The sequence below is a fragment of the Anguilla anguilla genome, chromosome 15 (assembly GCF_013347855.1).
Source record: "Anguilla anguilla isolate fAngAng1 chromosome 15, fAngAng1.pri, whole genome shotgun sequence".
NCBI lineage: Eukaryota > Metazoa > Chordata > Actinopteri > Anguilliformes > Anguillidae > Anguilla > Anguilla anguilla.
Genome location: NC_049215.1, coordinates 34146577 through 34166458, shown reverse-complemented (window position 1 = coordinate 34166458; position 19882 = coordinate 34146577). Strand labels below are relative to the sequence as shown.

At 48.7% G+C, this 19882-nt stretch overlaps 1 long non-coding RNA gene across 4 annotated transcripts in view; it reads right to left on the bottom strand.

The window, feature by feature from the left end:
- LOC118214596 overlaps window positions 1–19882 on the bottom strand; it is a 33344-nt gene that overhangs the window by 11812 nt on the left and 1650 nt on the right. For 2 of the 4 annotated variants that reach the window (XR_004762652.1, XR_004762651.1), the window contains exon 2: window positions 19368–19508. This is a non-coding gene — a long non-coding RNA (uncharacterized LOC118214596). Of the gene's footprint in view, window positions 1–1054; window positions 1451–18341; window positions 18638–19367; window positions 19509–19882 lie in introns of those variants that run through there. The other 2 variants (XR_004762653.1, XR_004762654.1) reach the window with 2 other exon arrangements.

The following is a 19882-nucleotide window of genomic DNA, read 5'->3' as shown; positions in this document are numbered from 1 at the left end:
GTAATGTGTGGTCCAGACTTGTGGCTCTGGAGATTCTGAAATCTGCGAAACCCCTTCACCTCAACCACCCCACCACCCCCCCACCCCCGCCACCCCGCCCCACCACGTACAGCAAAGCCTGACTGAGCCTGGCCCCACCCATCTCCCGTCATGAATACTGCAGGAGCTGCTGTTGTTCAGGGTGAGACGGGGGCGTCTCGATGAGCGCGTTCCCTCTAGTGCCCGGCATTACTTACTCACGCAGCCCGCCTGGCGGACCCCGCTGAGTACAGGCCATTAGCTCTCCTGCAGACCGGAGAATCTGCAGAGTCAGAGCGATCCTGGACAGACCAGGGGGCGGGGAGGGGCAGGGGCAGGGGGCAGGAGGGGAGGGGGGGGTCAGGGTTCACAACCCATGGCCGGAGGGCCATATTTTCAATTCTGGGCAGTTCCTTGCTGCAGTAAAGCAATACTGCATGCATTCTACGGAAACGTTTTTCGTGAATCCCCCAGTATGATGTGCTGGCTTACTTCCCACCTTGTGGGTGGAAAAATCCAGGGGTCGGAAAGTAAAAGTCCTGCCATGTGTTTCTTCCACCCATGAACTCAGCCATTAATTTCACTAATTAGCTCTATCACCTGACTGAAGAACTGTGCTAACTAGCAAATCCAGCTGATTGGGAGGGTGGAAATAAATAAGTACTGCAGAGAAGGTTTACTTCCTGAACCTGGATTTTCCACCTCTGGCACTGGGACCTATCAGGTTGCTGTATGTGTGGTATTCTGCGGAGTAAAAATGTTTGCTTCCTGGTGATTGCCTACCACGGGGCATGCATGTTGTGGCTTGACTCTGCGGTGGGGAGAGGGGAGCTTCAGGCCTCTGCTTTAGCGAACAGAGTCACCACGTCACCCGTATACACCGAGGGACTGGACTTTCACATAATGTTTTCTCACAGGAAATCGACTTTTGCTCTCCTAAATCTAGAAGTATTGAAGTACGCCGCACGTACGTTTCGATCGTACGTTGCATTCATGAACATCCGACAGTTAAGAAGTTAAAAAAAAATAGTTTACTGCTGTAAAAAAAAAAAAAATTCAGTTACGCGATTACACATTTAGTAGGCAACAGGGTGCCGGATTCACCTCTTCTTTGTGGCGATAACGAGCCACTGAATCAGTTTGCAGAAGTTTCGTTTCTGGTTTGGGTTAACTAGTGTCATGTGACAGTCAGAAGCAGCCTTCCAACGCCGATGTTGCTCGCAGCTCGCCGCCGGCGTGGGAGGAGTTCTCCCCGCAGGGTCTGCTCTCGAGACGTTAACGGCCTTCCTTCCTCTCCGAGCTCTCAGCAGCACATGGACCCCACTTCCTCATCCATTCATTATGCATGCCTATTGACCCGCCGCGCTCCATTATCACAGAAAATACACTGTCTGGACAGGGACGATTACTGTCTGAGACACCGGGACCATCTCTGCAGCGTAAGCGAGAGAGAGGGAGGGGGGGGGGGAGAGAGAGAGAGAGAGAGAGAGAGAGAGAGAGATCTCAAGCCTCATGACCAAGGTGGTATCATCAGTTTCAATCTCAGTATTTTCCTAAGTTGCAGTATTTCAGGATGGCAGTGTGGCTCTGCAGTGTGACCCTTCAGTGTGACCCTGCAGTGTGGCCCTTCAGTGTGGCCCTGCAGTGTGGCCCTTCAGTGTGACCCTGCAGGTATGTGGTGAGTGGAACGGATGGTGGCATACGGGGCCGCAGTACACGTTCATGCATTCCTTCTGCTTCATGGTGTCACCCGCATTGAGAGAAGTGTCCACGCCCAAAGGAAATTACAAAACAGATGATGAAAGCGGGGCATTGCTGTGTGTGTGTGTGTGTGTGTGTGTGTGTGAGAGAGATTGTGTGTGTGTGTGTGTGTATGTATGTGAGTGTGTGTATGAGCATGTGTGTGTGGGTATGAGAGCGAGTTTGTCTGTGTAAGCGTGTATGTACATGCATGTGTAAGTGTGTGTGTGTCTGTGTAAGCGTGTATGTACATGCATGTGTGAGTGTGTGTGTGTCTGTGTAAGCGTGTATGTACATGCATGTGTGAGTGTGTGTGTGTGTCTGTGTAAGCGTGTATGTACATGCATGCGTGAGTGTGAGTGCATGTACTGAGGATCTCCATTTTTGCGTGCAGACAGTCTGAATACTCTCAATACAAATGAATCTGCCCCCCGGCCTGCAGCCTGTAGCCACCATGTTGCTACATCCGCTACACACACAGGTAGCGGCCTCCGTTTTCACCATTATAAACACATCAGTTCTATGGCACAGTTCTGCTCGAGTCCCATGCTAACCGCAGCCAGACGGCGCAGGCCGCAGTGATTACAGCTGCGCAGCTGTAATAACTGCGCAGCCCTGGCTCCACTGTCACGCACAATCCGAGCGGCGAGCCGACCCAAGGGCATGAGACCGGCGAACGAACGTCTCACCAGCACCGAAGGGGTTAAAAGTCCTCTGCTGGGGATAAAGCAACCTGCGGGGTGTGTCCAGGAGCAATTTACTACCATAATGGGCACAGCTAAATATGTGTGTACACCCATTCTTTAAACGACTACCCTTGCTGATTGTTCTCATTGTGACCGTCCTCATTCACCGTACCCGTTTCCCACAGGAGAAGATTATCAGTCTCGCACAGCGGTTTCGTTTACGCCCCACCTACCCGCCCCCCCCCGCGCTCCACCACCGCGTGCCGTGCGCCCGGGAGCAGGCGGAATGCTCCGGAACTCCTCAGTGCGTTCTGCATTCTCACTGCTCAATAATGCTAACCTTAACGGTAGCCACAGCCGCAATATTGATCAATGTGCAATATCCGCTGCCAAAAGAATTTAATAAAACAAAAAAAGAGCGCAACATAAGGTCTTGTAACCCCTGTACTGCATTCCAATGTTCCAATGAGAAATAAAGAGAACTCTATATGAGAGCTGAGTATGTACGTGCATGTGTGGAGCAGAAGCTTCCTAAAAGACTTGAATACAGAGCACTAACTCACTGGTAAATTGAGTTAAATGGGCCGATTTGGTAATGGCTTTGCTGATAACCTGATAGTTATACGTTCATCATGTGAATATATGTAATCTGACAAGAGGTACTGTACAGTATATATAAATTAAAAAGAACCTGGCTGAACCTGTATATTTGATACTATTTTGCTCAATGAGACTCCACGAGGCCAGCCCACAGTTTGGCTTCTGAAATGCGAACTGAAAAAAAAAAAAGACAATTCAGATTTCCACGACCACGCCTTGAGGAATTGTGCTTAACTCACCACAGGAGCACCGCATTCGTGTGCATGTGCAAGGCATTGTGTCATTGTGTACAAGTGCACGCTTTTTTTTTTTTTTGGTTGTTTTTTAAATGCTTTTTCCCTCCCACTTTCTCTCCAGTTTGTACTGGCCAGCGGTATAGACCACACCCCCTGCTCAGGCGCCGCAATCTCTGCTGCCATCGTGGGAGAAAGCGGCTGGGGGGCGGGCGGGTATGGGCGTTCTCCGGCGAAGCACGCGATGTCGCCAGCCGCTCCTCGTCACACGGCAGCCCGCGAGCTCGCGCAGATACGAGGAAGCCATTTTACACGCGGCGTTAGCGAGCAGCCCGACCACGGGCAACCGATCAGCTGGCTAGGGTCACTACAGAGCGAGGAGACACGGATCCCAGGCCACTCAATCAACTGCCAAATATACACCATCCTGCCAGGCTACAGGCTCCGCCCACTATACGCCACCCTGCCAGGCTACAGGCTCCGCCCACTATACGCCACCCTGCCAGGCTACAGGCTCCGCCCACTATACACCACCCTGCCAGGCTACAGGCTCCGCCCACTATACGCCACCCTGCCAGGCTACAGGCTCCGCCCACTATACGCCACCCTGCCAGGCTACAGGCTCCGCCCACTATACGCCACCCTGCCAGCCTACAGGCTCCGCCCACTATACGCCACCCTGCCAGGCTACAGGCTCCGCCCACTATACGCCACCCTGCCAGGCTACAGGCTCCACCCACTATACGCCACCCTGCCAGGCTGCAGGCTCCACCCACTATACAGTACTCTTTTCTAAAATAATCTGGCAAAGCAGTCAGATTGCTACAGTTTTAAACCTTTTGCTCACACCTTCGCGTTAATGAGATTGCGCAGCTGAAAGTATTACTTCCAGTTCTGACTAATTTACCAGGCCAGAGTTCAGAGGTCAGGGTTCATAACGGTCTCTCCCCACCACGCATTCTCTCCAACTGAATCTTCTCTCACGCAAGCGTGAAAGATGGGATTCTACTGATAGCCTCCTTCCTGGAGGCAGGGATATTCTGTCCTGTTTGGTGTTGTTATTGTGAAAGGGGGTCACAGTGAGTGATCTTCGCATGATCCCACATTCCCGCTCTCTCAGGCAGAAAAGACATTAACCAGGGCAGATAAACTACTCCGATATAACAAGTAAAATCAAGTCCAAGCTTCAAAGCTCAGGCTCAAGTCTCCTGTGTACCTGTCACAGAGGACGAAAGCCCAAAAGAAACAAAGCACTGCATTAAGTGTGTTGTGCAACAGAAATATTTAATCATATTTTTTAAAATCATCAATGTAAACTTTAGTTGAACCATAACTGCCATAATGATTTTTTTTTGTGTGGATACATACTCAGAATTAGTGTCTGAATGAGTCTAAGGGAGAACTACCTCCTTTTATTTCCTGTTTAATTTCACAATGGAGAAGGAAAACTAGAGTCAACATAATGTTTGCATAATACTACACTGAGCGCTTCACTGAGTGCTACACCAAGCGCTATACTGAGCGCTACACTGAGCGCTACACTGTACACTGAGAGCTATAGTGAGCGCTACACTGAGCACTATATCGAGCGCTATACTGAGAGCTACACTGTACACTGAGCGCTACACTGTACACTGTGCGCTATACTGAGCGCTACACTGAGCACTATATTGAGCGCTATACTGAGAGCTACACTGTACACTGAGCGCTACACTGTACACTATACTGAGCGCTACACTGAGCGCTACACTGTACACTGTGCGCTATACTGAGCGCTACACTGTGCGCTATACTGAGCGCTATACTAAGCGCTACACTGTACACTGAGTGCTATACTGAGCGCTACATTGAACGCTATACTGAGCGCTACACTGTACACTGAGCGCTACATTGAGCGCTATACTGAGCACTATACTAAGCGCTACACCGAGCGCTACACTGTACACTGAGAGCTACAGTGAGCGCTATACTGAACGCTATACTGAGCGCTATACTAAGCGCTACACCGAGCGCTACACTGAGTGTTTTGATGGCTCTGTAGAGGATGTGATCTTCTGCAAAGCAGCAATACAATTAGAACATGCAACAGGTTTTGTTAATGTGGAAGGTGTGGATTTATCCCAGAGGCAGCAACATCCTGTTACCTGTCTCACTTCCCTACTGAGAGCACACAGACATGCACACAGATGCACAGAAACACACACACACCCACGCACACACATATACACACACACACACACCACACACAGATTTTTGTATATAGAGGTTTCACATGACTATGCATTCATCATCCAAAAAAGGAACTGATCAGGTCAACCTAGATGCTAAATTACCCAGCGTGCATTGCACATCCCCAAGGAGGTCAGAGGTCATGGATGTGAAGTGGAGTTGAAGGCGGATTCAAATGGGTCAGCTTCCCAGAGCAGCTCCCAGGAGGAAACAGTGCAGTGCCAAGGGACGGAAACAGAGCAGAAAAACAGCCAGAGATCCAACCGTACAGAGTCCTGTGTTATTACACAGACGCATGCACACACGCACACACAAACACGTGCGCGCACACACATACACATACAAGCACACGCACACACGCGCACACACACACACACACACACACAAGCACACGCACACACAAGCACGCACACGCACGCACACAAAAACACGCACACACACAAGCACACACACACACAGACACCCACACACATGCACAAACATGCGGCAGTGTAGCATAGTGGGAGAGGAACTGGGCTTGTAACCGAAAGGTCATAGGTTTGATTCTTTGAGCAAGGTACTTAACCTGCATTAATTTAGTATATTTCCATCTGTATAAATGGATGCAACGTAAATGCTCTATATAAAGTTGTGTAAGTCGCTCTGGATAAGAGCGTCTGCCAAATGCCTGTAATGTAATGTAACACACACACACACACAGACGAGGACGGACCCGCGTGCACACACACACACACACACACACACAGACACACACACACACAGCATGTTCAGTATTTTTCGCAGGTGCTGCAGAGGGGGACGGGGAAGTCCCCAGGGAGATACTCTCTGAGTGTGGCCTAGCTCTACAGCCGACTGCTCTGAACATTACCCAGCAGCCCACTGCTCTGCACATTACCCAGCAGCCCACTGCTCTGCACATTACCCAGCAAAGCTCCAACTAAGCCACTGGGGGAGAAAAAGACAAACATTTCATTACTATCAGGCTTTGCATCCTAGCTGCACAAGACGATCTGTAAACCAGAGACTGCAGTGAGCAGCTTGCACAGACCCCAGCTATCTCGGTCTCATCTTGCCTTGCGGTGTGCAAGTAGCTGCTAGAACAGCACCCTCCCAGTTCATCTCACACCTCTCTCTTTGCCTCCACCGCCCCGAGTGCGGCCAGGTGGCAAAAATAAAACACAACAGTCAAATTTACACTATGATTATAGCTCAGATTATTCGCACCCGACCCCCCCCCCCCCGCCTCCAAATTATACCCCATGATGTATACATGTATGCATTATTATCTTCAGACTGCATTTGCAGGTACCATGCATATCTACTTTTTTTTTTTTGGAGACCTGTTCTGTAAGGAATTTTTGGAGAGCTCCATTTTAGCTCCCAGCAGCCAGCAGTAAGAGGTCTCTGAGGAACGCCTCGGACATCGATGTGTAAGAACCTGTCTCAGCACGCAGGCTGAGCGCCTGTCAGCGGCTATAAGCTGTTTCTGCTCTCCTGTCCACTCCTCCATCTTGGGCTGCAGGATGGTGTGGGCATTCCATCTGGACACACACACACACACACACACACACACACACACAGTCACGCACACTCAATCTCACACTTACACACACAGACACAGACTCACACACTCCGCCCACACACACACACACAAAAAAACACTCGATCTCACACTTAGACACACAGACACCACACACACACACACACACGTACACACACACACACACACACATACACTCAGACATTCACACACGCACACACAATTATATAGAGATAAACTGAGAGACACAAAGAGAGAATAAGAGAGAGAGAGAGAGAAAGGCGGGTTTATATTTGCATATCATCAAATTTGCTCAGTATTTTTCTCGATGAGGAATTAACTGAAACACCCAGTTTGGAGCGCTTCAGTCTCGTTTTTATTCAGGGCAAAAAATCAACTTCTGCCTGCGACCACTTCCTCACCGCAGTCTGACACGCCCCACCCCTGGGGGAGCGCAGTTACACACACCTCACTCTCACACACGCCGCGGCAGCGCTGCAGTCCCACAGCCTCATCGGGGCGGGGGCGGGGGCGGGGGGGGCGGGGGAGCCCAAACGCGAGGCGTGTGCACAGCGTGACACGGACCTGTCCCGTTTCTGCAATTCTGAGGGGCCAAAATGAGACAAGAAACACGTTGTCACCGCCCCTCCCCCGCCCCAGCGCATCGCCCGCCGTCGTCCGCGGAGCAGTTAATGCAGCGTGTGGAAAATCCATATTGCAGAGCGGCACACAGAGGGACGGGGAGCGACGTTCAGCCAATGAGCTGTCTGACACGGTGAGTCATCAGCCGCTAAGTCACACAGCGGACAGCGGAAAGGGCTGGGTGGTGTGGGGGTGGGGGTGTGGGGGGGGGGGCTCACAAGGCCCGGACAGCAAAGGAAGGTCCGGCGAGCATCAACCCCACAGTAGATACGCTGTGTTGCCCTGAAGAAGCACTTGAACAAGCCACTGGCAAGCCTGACAAAAAAAAAAAAAATCCTACAAACCACCTGACTGACATATTCATCAAGCGTGCTGATAACCAGCCTTCAGGTCTCCTTTGTGACATCACTTCACATCACGTCAACCCAAAGTTCCATTCGCTGTTCCAACCAATCGCATACCGCGCCCGACTCTGAGCACTGTGGTCTCCACTGTTTCCAAAGTCCGCTTGAAAGTACAGGACGGGTTTGTAGGGGAATCGCTATACCTGATCTATATCGAATTTATCTGATCTTTAACAATGTCAAAAAAATTGTGAAGGAAAATGCTTCATGGAGCTGACAGAAAACATATGTTTGCGGTTGCTGCACGATTTCAACTACGGTGCAGCTAATAACACCTGTAGCTTCCTTTTCAAAATGGCAGCGCAGGGCTGTGTGACACGTCAAAACCAAGGACCCTTTCGTCTACAGCTGGAATGGACGAAACACAGCAGTCACAGATCTGTGAAGTGTATATATATATTTTTTAACAGGAGGCCCGAAGACGAGGCAGAGAAAGAGCATCTCAGATGAGGAAATCGGTTGAGTCAGCAACACTTGTACGAAAAGCTAAAAAAAGAATGCGTCCTCCGTCAACTTTCACTCGCACGAAGACCACTGAGGGGCCGAGGCAGACAGATAGACAGGATGTGATGTGACAAAAGGAGACCTGGGGGTTGGTTATCGGCACACTTCCTGTCCCGGTCTGACACACTTCCTGTCCCGGTCTGAGACAGCTCCGTGCTGCTCGTTGCTGCACCCCCCGGCTAAACCTGAAAAAGTTCGCAGATTGTGTTTCTGCAAAGTACGCGGCAATGTTACAAACGCTGACAAAACGCTGCGGTGACATTGTGAGAACGTTTCGTGTGTGTTAGCTCAGCCGGTGCTATTCATAGCTACACTGGCATACGACTCTGCAGAAAGAAAAAGTGCTGTCCCTTAAAATCTACTCAACAGTACCAGTGTACTGTTCCAAGGGTACACAGAAACACAGACACATACAGACTACATCGCAGCAGTGCCTGCTGTTTTCAAATGAATAATATTTTAGGGAGCAGGTACACCATAAGCAGCAACAAGGATGGCAAAATCAGCTTGACACCATCCACATTCACTCTGCTGAGCAACGCTACAGCCTCTTTTTTTTTGGCCTGATGGCTGTTGTCTGGCTCATAGCCTTCCATTACATAATTCTGCACAATTCAGCCAAAACAATTGGGCAACAAAATCCCCCGAATTATCCTTGTGGAAAGATTGCAGTACCGTAGGTGTTGTCAAGGATTTGATAATTTGACTAGGCTGCGTTCAGGGTTTGGGCCCTCCACAGATTGCAGTGAAGTATTGCATCAGCTTGGGTTTATGAAATGTGTCTCCTTTGTCTTAGGCTCTGTCTGTGTGCATTATGCCACTTAACATAAGCTCTGTTTGGCTGTGCTGTGCAATTAGCTAATTACCACCATTCATTTTGATCCGCAAGTGCGCAATTTATACGCGTCTTGTGCGCCGGGGAAACATTAACAACGACAATGAACCACCGACTGTGTAGAAAGCACGCAACAAAAAAAAAAAACGTAAAAATAAAACATTCAAAATTAGACAACAAAAAATAGCAGGAAACAGGGAAAAAAAAAAAAAAAAAAGGCCTACAACAGCTCTGGTGTTGTTATTGCTCTTTCAACAAATAATAGCCTGGACTTCAAAAACAGCGCCAGTATCAGAGGCATTCACACTTCCTGCCCCTCATCCTGGGACGCCGCTCTGAGTCACACACAAACACACGGGCCGTTTCCCAGGGTTCCAAGCGAAGTCCGAGGGTAATTTGGGCCCCCGAGAACCAGCAGGGGAACACGGCTGAACACGTCTGTCTCAGCGGCGGCGACAGGAAGCCAGCCGTCCTCTACCAACCACCTTTTAAAAAAAAACAAAAAAACTTGCAGACGGCTGGGGCCACTCGCGCCTGCGAACCTCAGATCAGCGGACAGGGCCCACGGAGCGCACTTGTCGAAATCGATAAGGGGAAAACCCATCCGACGTGCGCGAATAATTTCACTTCGTTTCAAACCAGGCTGCTGCGGCGGTTTTTTTTTTTTGCCGCGAAACGCACGCAGCGACCACGATGCTCGTTTCTCACGTCGATAGCGCTTCACATTTACACAAGTGGAGGGAGAAAATCCCCACGGGGAGCGAAGCAAAGAAAACCCGGTTTGTGGGGGTCAGAGGGGCCTTATTGCAGGGATTAACCAGACTTGTGAAACAAAAAACTCAAGAACAAAAGGACGCGGTGTAGGTGAGGCGGAGAAGGTGAGGTAGAAGAAAGAAAAAAAAAAAATAAATAAATAAAGCTTTTTTTCCCCCCCATCACCTTTTTTGTGTAAGACAGCACTGATCTGGTAGCTAAGTGCCCTCAGCTGAAGAGCCCACCTTACAGCTCATGCACTTCTTTAGTCACGGAGCTGACCTGCTCACATTCTAGGCCGGTGAGATCACCGTGCCGGTTAATAATCACACAGGACCCCCCCCCCCCCCCAACCCCACCCCCCTGCCCCGACCCACCCCCACCCCGCCCCCCGACCGAGCACAAAGGCTGTGTTTGGCTGGTCTGCTCCAAGTTCACCGGCTGCAGACAGCCTACTGCTCTCGTCTAGCTGGCACGGAACTCTCTTTGACAAACTGTCTGCTGCCCTGTCCCACAATGCAGTTCGCTTGAGAGTAAAAAAATAAATAAATAATGTAAATATAAATTATATGGAGCAGGACAAACACCACCACCATAACATGATGTACTGTATATGCGCCGATTTAATTAAAAAAGCATAACGTGAATTGCTAGTATATTAAAAAGGAAGCAACAGAACTGTTCCACGTTAGCCGGTTCAAAGTCTCTGGGCTATTATGGTAGCGAATCGGATGTCTAACCACTCAATTTCCTGTATAAACCCCCCACCAGCTCTGCTCTGCCCTGCCCTGCTCTGCTGCTGCCCTGCTCTGCTCTGCCAGCACTGTCTGTGTGCCTGCTGGTGCTCTGCAGCGTTTTGGCATTACAGAGCCAGCCTCAGATCACGTGCAACGGGACAGGAAACGTACCCACTCCCAGACAACGACACAGAAGAGAACGAGCACCTCCTTCATAATGTTAATATTTATACCGCAACATCTTTAATAACGTTTTTTTCACGCCTCCTATTTTATTCTGTCAGAGGTTAGAGATGTCTGAGGTGTCGACCCCCCCGCCCTCACCACCCCCATTCCCATCCTGAGGGGACAACCCCAAGGGAGCCCGCTTTTCCCAAATTACCCCCCCCTCCAGTAACCACCCCCCATTCCTCCCTCCTTTCCGAGCCTTGAGGCTACCTATCGCACCATGGCCGACGCCCACGCCGTCGGCAGCACAAGGTACTCCAGTCTCCCAGAGAGCCGTCGCTGTCTTTCCAACTGTCAAACGGATGCCAGTCTAGCCTGCTGCCTTCGTATTTGGGAAGATACTGGCGCACGTTCCAGCGCATGTTAGCGTCAGGCTGCTGTGTGTTCAGACAGGCTCCGCAAATCTCGCGAATAAATCTGTCAGATTGCGATCGACGCTGCAGGGCTATCGCTACGCATCCTGCACCCCCCCTCCCCCCTTTCTGAATCTTGGAAAGTGACCAGATTCACACGTGCACTGTTAAAACGTGCAGCGCACGTGCACAGAATGTACGGCCCGTCAATCTGCTCAGCTGTCAGCGGTAACGGTGTGTGTGTGTGTGTTTGCCCCACAGCCTGGCTTACAGGCCTTCATCACTCCTCCTGCCTCACAACCACGTTAGCAACCATTAAAAACGCATGCGTACTGTATGTGTCTCTGCCTGTTCTCTCTCTCTCTCTCTCTCTCTCTCTCTCTCTCACTCAATCACCCACTCCCTCTTTCTCTGTCTCTCCATCTGTCTCTCTCTTTCACTCCCCCCTCTCTCACTCACTCCCTCTTTCTGTCTCTCTCTCTCTCACTCCCTTTCTTTCTGTCTCTCTCTCTCACTCCCTCTCTTTCTGTCTCTCCGTCTCTCTCCCCCCTCTCTCTGTCTCACTCACTCACTCTCACTCCCTCTCTGTCTCTCCATCTCTCTCTCTCCCTCTCGGTCTCTTCATCTCTCTGTTTCTCCCTCCCTCTATCTCACTCCCTCTCTCTGTATCTCTCTCAGAGGGCGAGTGGGTTACTGGTGTTTTACTGAGATTTGGGGAAATGGTGAATTCCAACGCAGAAAAGAGCACATACTTTCACATCCTAATATGGTCAAGTACTGTCTCGCTCACGCACACCCCACACACCCCTTGTGCTCCACAGTACACTTTACTGTGGAAGACACCTCCAGCCTTCCCCCCCCTTTTTTTGGAACTGTGTGCTTTCTAAAAAACTGTGGAGCGGCCACACCACATGTATTTATTCAAGCGTTACAACCCTCAGCAGTCATCGACTGTTAAGAAACTAACTGCTAAGTATAAAAATAATATCATTACACTGCGTGTCATTCTCAAACTGTTACACCAACTGCACTGAACGGGTCCAGATAACAGTTCCGACTGGTCAGTGATACAGGAGGTGGTGCGAGGTGTTGTCGGTGCTTTAGGGGAAGGTTTAAAGTGCTATAGGGTCAGGAATGCAGCAGGTATAGCTCGCCTGGGTCATGTTGTAGAGGCAGAAACGCTGGGGGCTTTTCAAGACCAGACTTGATACGGGGCCAGATACCATCTAGTTTTTCGCAGGCAAACGGTAAGCACAAAGGTACTCTTCAGTGGTAGGAAAGTGGCGAGCATCGCTGGGCTGGACGGCCTGTTCTCGTCGTTATGTAGCACAGTGGGTAAGGAACTAGACTTGTAACCGAAAGGTCGCAGGTTCGATTCCCGGGTAGGACACTGCCGTTGTACCCTTGAGCAAGGTACTTAACCGAAATTGCTTCAGTATATATCCAGCTGTATAAATGGATACAATGTAAAATGCTATGTAAAAAAAAGTTGTGTAAGTCGCTCTGGATAAGAGCGTCTGCTAAATGCCTGTAATGTAATGTAATGTTAATACTGCTATTATGCTAATGATGTTACGTTAATGTTATGTCATGTCATGTCATTATGTAGATTGCATGTGCTATTCAGGCAGGTATAGGGTGATGGTAATGATTTAGGGTGTAGTATGGGGATTGTGTGTGCAGTTGAGGCAGGTATAGGGTCATGTTAATGATTTAGGGTGTAGTATGGGGACTGTGTGTGCAGCTGAGGCAGGTATAGGGTTATCTTAATGCTATGGGAGCAGGAGTGTGATTTACTGTTGTACGGCATGACTGCCCAATTTCCCACCTGTAATTTAAGGGGAAAAGAACCAGCTCTGCCTGCAGCTGGAGGCTGTGAGCTAAGCCATTATTTCACCTGTGCCCTGGGATTCTGCAAACCAGTCTGGTGACTTTCCCTTCCTGTCCCAAGACCTGCTATTCCCACCCACAACAAAATGTACTGTAATGCCAGGCTATCGAATGAATCCTTTGAAATGCCCCAAGGGGCAGTCCTCTTTTTACATTGTTAACCACTCCTTGTCATCTGATACCTGTATAATGCATACCGCAAAACTTCTCATGTTGTATAATGTCCCATTTCCAATACGACCATTGAAAACTTTGATCATACCCTACGCTGGACCCGATGATTAGTCAAAAACCCTCTTAATCAAGACAAAACATCATACCATTACTTTAACAGCAAAATCAGTGTCAAAGTTAACAAATTACACATGTCACTTGTTCACGTCTACAGGACATATCCTATTGCAAGTGTCACTGGCTTCTAGCCAAACGCTAACTATGCTACAGACATTTAAGACTTAAATCAAAGGCTCCTGCTTGCTTCTGATGTGACAGAAATAGAAGCACACTTGTTGGTAAAAGACCAAGCCGTGTCAGCGGATTTGAACAATAACTACTTTTATAGAACCTGGCCAACAAAAACAGTACAAAGTGCATGCACAGGAATAAGTGGTCATGTGATCAGAGCAAAGCAAAACGCATTTCTTTCTCAAGTATTTTACATCAATAAGATACCCTTTTTTACACCTCATAAGTAGAAGTCCATATTAAATACTAAGTAAAGCTGCACATAAATATAGTAATGTACAGTAATATAGTGGTCAGATCACAGAACGCAGGTTACGTCCTTCACCTGACTACACAGTAGATGTGGTGCATTTTGTCCCAGGTAGCAACCCTTACTTATTGTAAGGGTTGTGATTGGCCCTGAGAGGTCGTGCATTTTTGATCCAGCTTGAATATGGCTGCTCGTCCGAACTCTGACACAGTGAAATGTTACACATTAAAATGGATGTCCGTAGGCTGTTTTTTTTTTTTTCTTTTTTTTTTTTTGCCAGCTCTGAATTGCGCAAGACAGCTTGGTCCCGGATGCTTTTCTTGGATGACACATGCAATGCAACGGTGGGACGGTACAAAGCAACAAGGCCTGTGGCCTAAACCACTCCTATCCCTCCTAAACTTTCAGCCGTTGTTTATTTTCAGCCATTTTTGAACTTTGTGGGTCTGATTGTTCACTGAAGTAAGAAACAGACTTGGACTTGAGCCATCGTGGAGCAGCTAGGGCTCTCGCATTAACATTTATCTGCAGCCCTGTTACTTCATCCAACACAATAGAGATGTCAGTAACGGGCACATTTGCGTGACAGGCTCTGTGTGGCAGGACATGACATGGTGGGGGAAAAAATAAATTTCCCCAGTGCCCCTTCCTCCTCCCCCAGCACAAAAAAAACCCCACAGAAATGCCCTCACCTCTATCTGTCTGTCTCTCTCCCTCTCTCTTTCTCTCGCTCTCTCTCTCCCTTTCCCCATTCCAGATACAAAGGGTTGTATTGAGGAGAAATATCTGGCATTCATTCGCCAAGCGCGGCAGCTGTCGCAGGGTGTTTCCCCATTGGCCGATTGTCACCCTCGGCTTTTGTGTCTTCCAATCATATGGACAATGGCGGGATCGGCTTTCCCACCCTGGATATGCTAATGGGGGAGACGGGGCTGTGGGCAGGAGGTGGGTGGAGGGGGTGGGGTGGGTGGCTGTTTGGAGGAGGTGGACGGGGTGGGTCGGGGGGTAGGGGAGGAGGAGGGTTGGGTGGGTGTGGGGGTGTTGGAAGAATGACTCCCCCTGCCCAGTCTCACTCACACAATGAGCCGGGGCTGAAAACGTGTGTGATTCATGAATGCCACCCAGCCGCAAAACCCCTGCCAGCCACGCAGCAGTGCAGGCGGGTCACAGCAAACCTACACATGCGCTGGACGTGCTGAAGATCACTGCAGCTAGACATGCGCTGGACGTGCTGAAGACCACTGCAGCTACACATGCGCTGGACGTGCTGAAGACCACTGCAGCTACACATGCGATGGACGTGCTGAAGACCACTGCAGCTACACATGCGCTGGACGTGCTGAAGACCACTGCAGCTAGACATGCGTTGGACGCGCTGAAGATCACTGCAGCTACACATGCGCTGGACGCGCTGAAGATCACTGCAGCTACACATGCGCTGGACGTGCTGAAGATCACTGCAGCTAGACATGCGCTGGACGTGCTGAAGATCACTGCAGCTAGACATGCGCTGGACGTGCTGAAGATCACTGCAGCTACACATGCGCTGGACATGCTGAAGATCACTGCAGCTAGACATGCGCTGGACGTGCTGAAGATCACTGCAGCTACACATGCGCTGGACGTGCTGAAGACCACTGCAGCTACGCATGCGCTGGACGTGCTGAAGATCACTGCAGCTACACATGCGCTGGACGTGCTGAAGATCACTGCAGCAACACATGCGATGGACGTGCTGAAGATCACTGCAGCTACACATGCGCTGGACGTGCGGAAGATCACTGCAGCTAGACATGCGCTGGACGTGCTGAAGATCACTGCAGCTACACATGCGCTGGACGTGCTGAGGATCACTGCAGCTACACATGCGACGGACGTGCTGAAGATCACTGCAGCTAGACATGCAATGGATGTGCTGAAGATCACTGCAGCTACACATGCGACGGACGTGCTGAAGATCACTGCAGCTACACATGCGGTAGACGTGCTGAAGATCACTGCAGCTAGACATGCGATGGACGTGCTGAAGACCACTGCAGCTAGACATGCGACGGACGTGCTGAAGATCACTGCAGCTAGACATGCGGTAGACGTGCTGAAGATCACTGCAGCTAGACATGCGATGGACGTGCTGAAGACCACTGCAGCTAGACATGCGACGGACGTGCTGAAGACCACTGCAGCTAGACATGCGACGGACGTGCTGAAGGTCACTGCAGCAACACATGCGATGGACGTGCTGAAGATCACTGCAGCAACACATGCGATGGACGTGCTGAAGATCACATGCAATGGTTCCTATTTTTTATTTATTGTTTGTTCCTTCTGCAGCAGAGAGGCCTGCTTGTACAGAGGCTTCCTCCTTATCGAAAGATTCTTACCGTTCTACACTAATGCAAGTTCCCTTTAAGAGCCCCTCCCACAACTAAATGAGTCCTAGTGAAGACACGACCTTCACACAGTGGTGATACAGTATGACTCAACAGTGGTACTGGCCTCTCCAAACACAGGGATAAGCTCAGCAAAGAGCTCTAATAACACAGGGATAAGAGCTCTCAGCACAGGGGTCTATTAACACAGGGATAAGAGCTCTCAGCACAGAGCTCTAATAACACAGGCATAAGAGCTCTCAGCACAGAGCTCTAATAACACAGGGATAAGAGCTCTCAGCACAGAGCTCTAATAACACAGGCATAAGAGCTCTCAGCACAGAGCTCTAATAACACAGGGATAAGAGCTCTCAGCACAGAGCTCTAATTACACAGGGATAAGAGCTCTAATAACACAGGGATAAGAGCTTTCATCACAGGGCACTAATAACACAGGGATAAGAGCTCTAATAACACAAGCATAAGCGCTCTCAGCACAGGGCTCTAATAACACAGGGCTAATAGTTCTCAGCACAGAGCTCTAATAACACAGGGATAATAGTTCTCAGCACAGCGCAATAATAACACAGGGATAACAGCTCTCAGCACAGGGCACTAATAAAACAGGGATAACAGCTCTCAGCACAGGGCTCTAATAACACAGGGATAAAAGGGACTGAATATTTCTCTTCAATTTCCAACCTGTCATTTATCCGCTTTACCATCACATGCTTTTACATTCTGAAGCTCCCACCCAGCTCATAGCTGCCAGTTCTGCAGAGCCTGGCTGAATACGACCGCATCCATCCCAGCCATTTTTCACATCAATCAAACTGCAAAACGTGACTGCAATTTAACACACACTTCAGACCTTCAGAGACAAGAAAGAAATCTGCAGCCTCTGCTTCCACTTAATTATTTTTTTCCCCGTTGAAAAAAAAAAGCAAAGCATAACCAAACAGAACTGTACTGTAACTAAAATTTGTACTGGAAAAGCGAACGCAGTTTTAGACAGGGATTCCAAGGCCGCGGAAGTGCGCGAACGTCAGCGAGGCTGTTCCACTCCGGAATGTGGACACGGTTGCGGAATGTTAATGATTAGTGTAGCCGGGCAGAGACGGGAGAGCAGCGGACCACATTACTGTTTGGGTTCCTAAACAAGTGCTTAAGCCCTGCTAAGACGTGAAAATTGCGTAACCACATACTTCGCTGGCCATTAAAAAAAAAAAAAAAATCACATTCCTAAAAGGACAGCTTTTTACTTCGTTCTTTAAATATAAGTTTCTGTAGAAAAGAAAAATCTGTAAACACACAATTCACTGACTTGTGCATGGGAAACAGAACTGCTAAAATGTCAAGGTCCAAGTTTCATGGCAGTAATTCAATAACTGTGGAATTAAACAAATGTTTCAATTGTAACGGTTTACAGTAGCCTCTGACTGAAAATTACACATGCATGCAAGCGCGCGCGCGCGCACACACGTATGTAAATGCACATATAAATAAACAATCAAAAGGAAGGGGGAATCCAGACAAAACCACAACTGAAAACTTCTGAACGAATACAGAGATAGAATTCTTATTAAAGAAAAGCTAGTTAACTCATTCAGCAGTTAATAATATTGAAAGCAGTAGTGATCTTTACAGACATGTGGAAACACTAGTTCAGCTTTTAACAACATCAATGAACCCATCCGTCAATCAATTCAACAAACTAGAAAGTGTTTGTTATAGCATATTACTGATGGTCTCCATTTTTCGCAGTTGCTCTGGATACGAACATCTTAAACTATAAGATTGTAAGGCCATGCAGCGCATAGCTTCACCACTGTAAATCTTTTCTGTGCTAACCAGGAAATGTTCCCTGGGAAGGGGAAATAAAAATAAGAAAATACTGATCAACTTTCGAAAAAACAAAACAAAACAAAACAAAAAAAAAAAGAACTACTTTGTCTTGTCCCAGGAGTGTTGCCCGATTGCAGTGGAAGTGACATTTGGAGAACAGGCTGCAGAGATGACAGGACAAGTGCAGTGGTTTCTTACAGGCCGCATAACAGGGGACATCAGCCAGATGGCTGACTGTAGCAGCGAAGAGTCGAATGTGATTCGTGACCTCTGACCTTTCGGGTGTGGTTTCTGAGGGATATTACTGCCCTGTCCTCTGGAGGAGTGGACAGAAACAGAGGATCCTCACAGAGAACCACGGACTGCACGGCCAGCAGGAAGCACAGCCTGACCTTTAGCACGCAGGGTTTTTTACAGAACAGAAAACATAAAATAGTAAAAGCGAGAATGTTTCTAAATGAGGGGCCTTCTCTTCAAAACACCTCCCCCCCATAAACTGTGGAATATTCTTTTACTGATAAATGCAATACTTTTTTTTTACATCTATTGTATTTGCTGAAACACAGGACACCAGTTCTTCTAGCATTTCTCAGTCTTTTGTATTGTTAATCAGTACAATAATATGTCAGCACACATATGGTAAATAAAGAGGTATAAAAAAAGCTCCACATCTCCTCCACCTAAAACGCATCCACACCACATCAGATAGGCTGATAATGCTGGAGGAGTACTCATCTCACACAGCTGATTGGCTGTTCAGGGCTGCTGGGTGAAATTTCTCAGTGCGGGAGTGGGGTGGGGGGGATCGGGTGCTGGAGGGATGGGCTGGGGGGGGCCGCAAGGCTTTCAATACAGACTAAATCAACCTCATGCTTATATTTCTGTATGCAGAATGAAATACTGTTTGTTTACAGTGTTACACAAAAAAAATGCACAAAACCCTCTATCCTTTTCAAAGGTTTCCTTAACGGTGTGTATGTTTGCACACATACAGTACACACCTGAGGCAAAACAGGGTAAATGTAAAATGTGTTAAATATTCATACCCTAAGCCAGTGGTTTCTGGGAAGGCCCCCGCAGGCAGTCCATCATGAGCACGTCATCACTATGTGGGCAGGGGGGGGGGGGCTCCAAATTATATGAATTAGTGATGAACCCAAACACCTGGCATCTGTTGTCTTGGTGCCCTGGGGGGAGAGGTGGTCTAATGGGGTTAATCAGGTACACACACACACACGTACGTATGTACACTTATGCAGGTACATTTGCTCACACACGCACACATTATCAGTCCATGTACGTATGAACTGTCGCACACACGCACACACACGCACACACTCCCACATTTTCTCACTGTGTGTGCACCACATCCTGCCATCTTGGCAATCTACGAATGCCGTCATTCAGATCTTTAAATAACTAAAATCTTAGGTTTTTTTCCTAGTTTATTGACTCAGGCTCAGAAAAACCTTATCGAGGTGGAAACTAACTCTTCTAAAAGGACTGGATGTACCGAGCCGGTATCACACAGGGTTGTTTTTTTTCATCTTCGGCAGACATT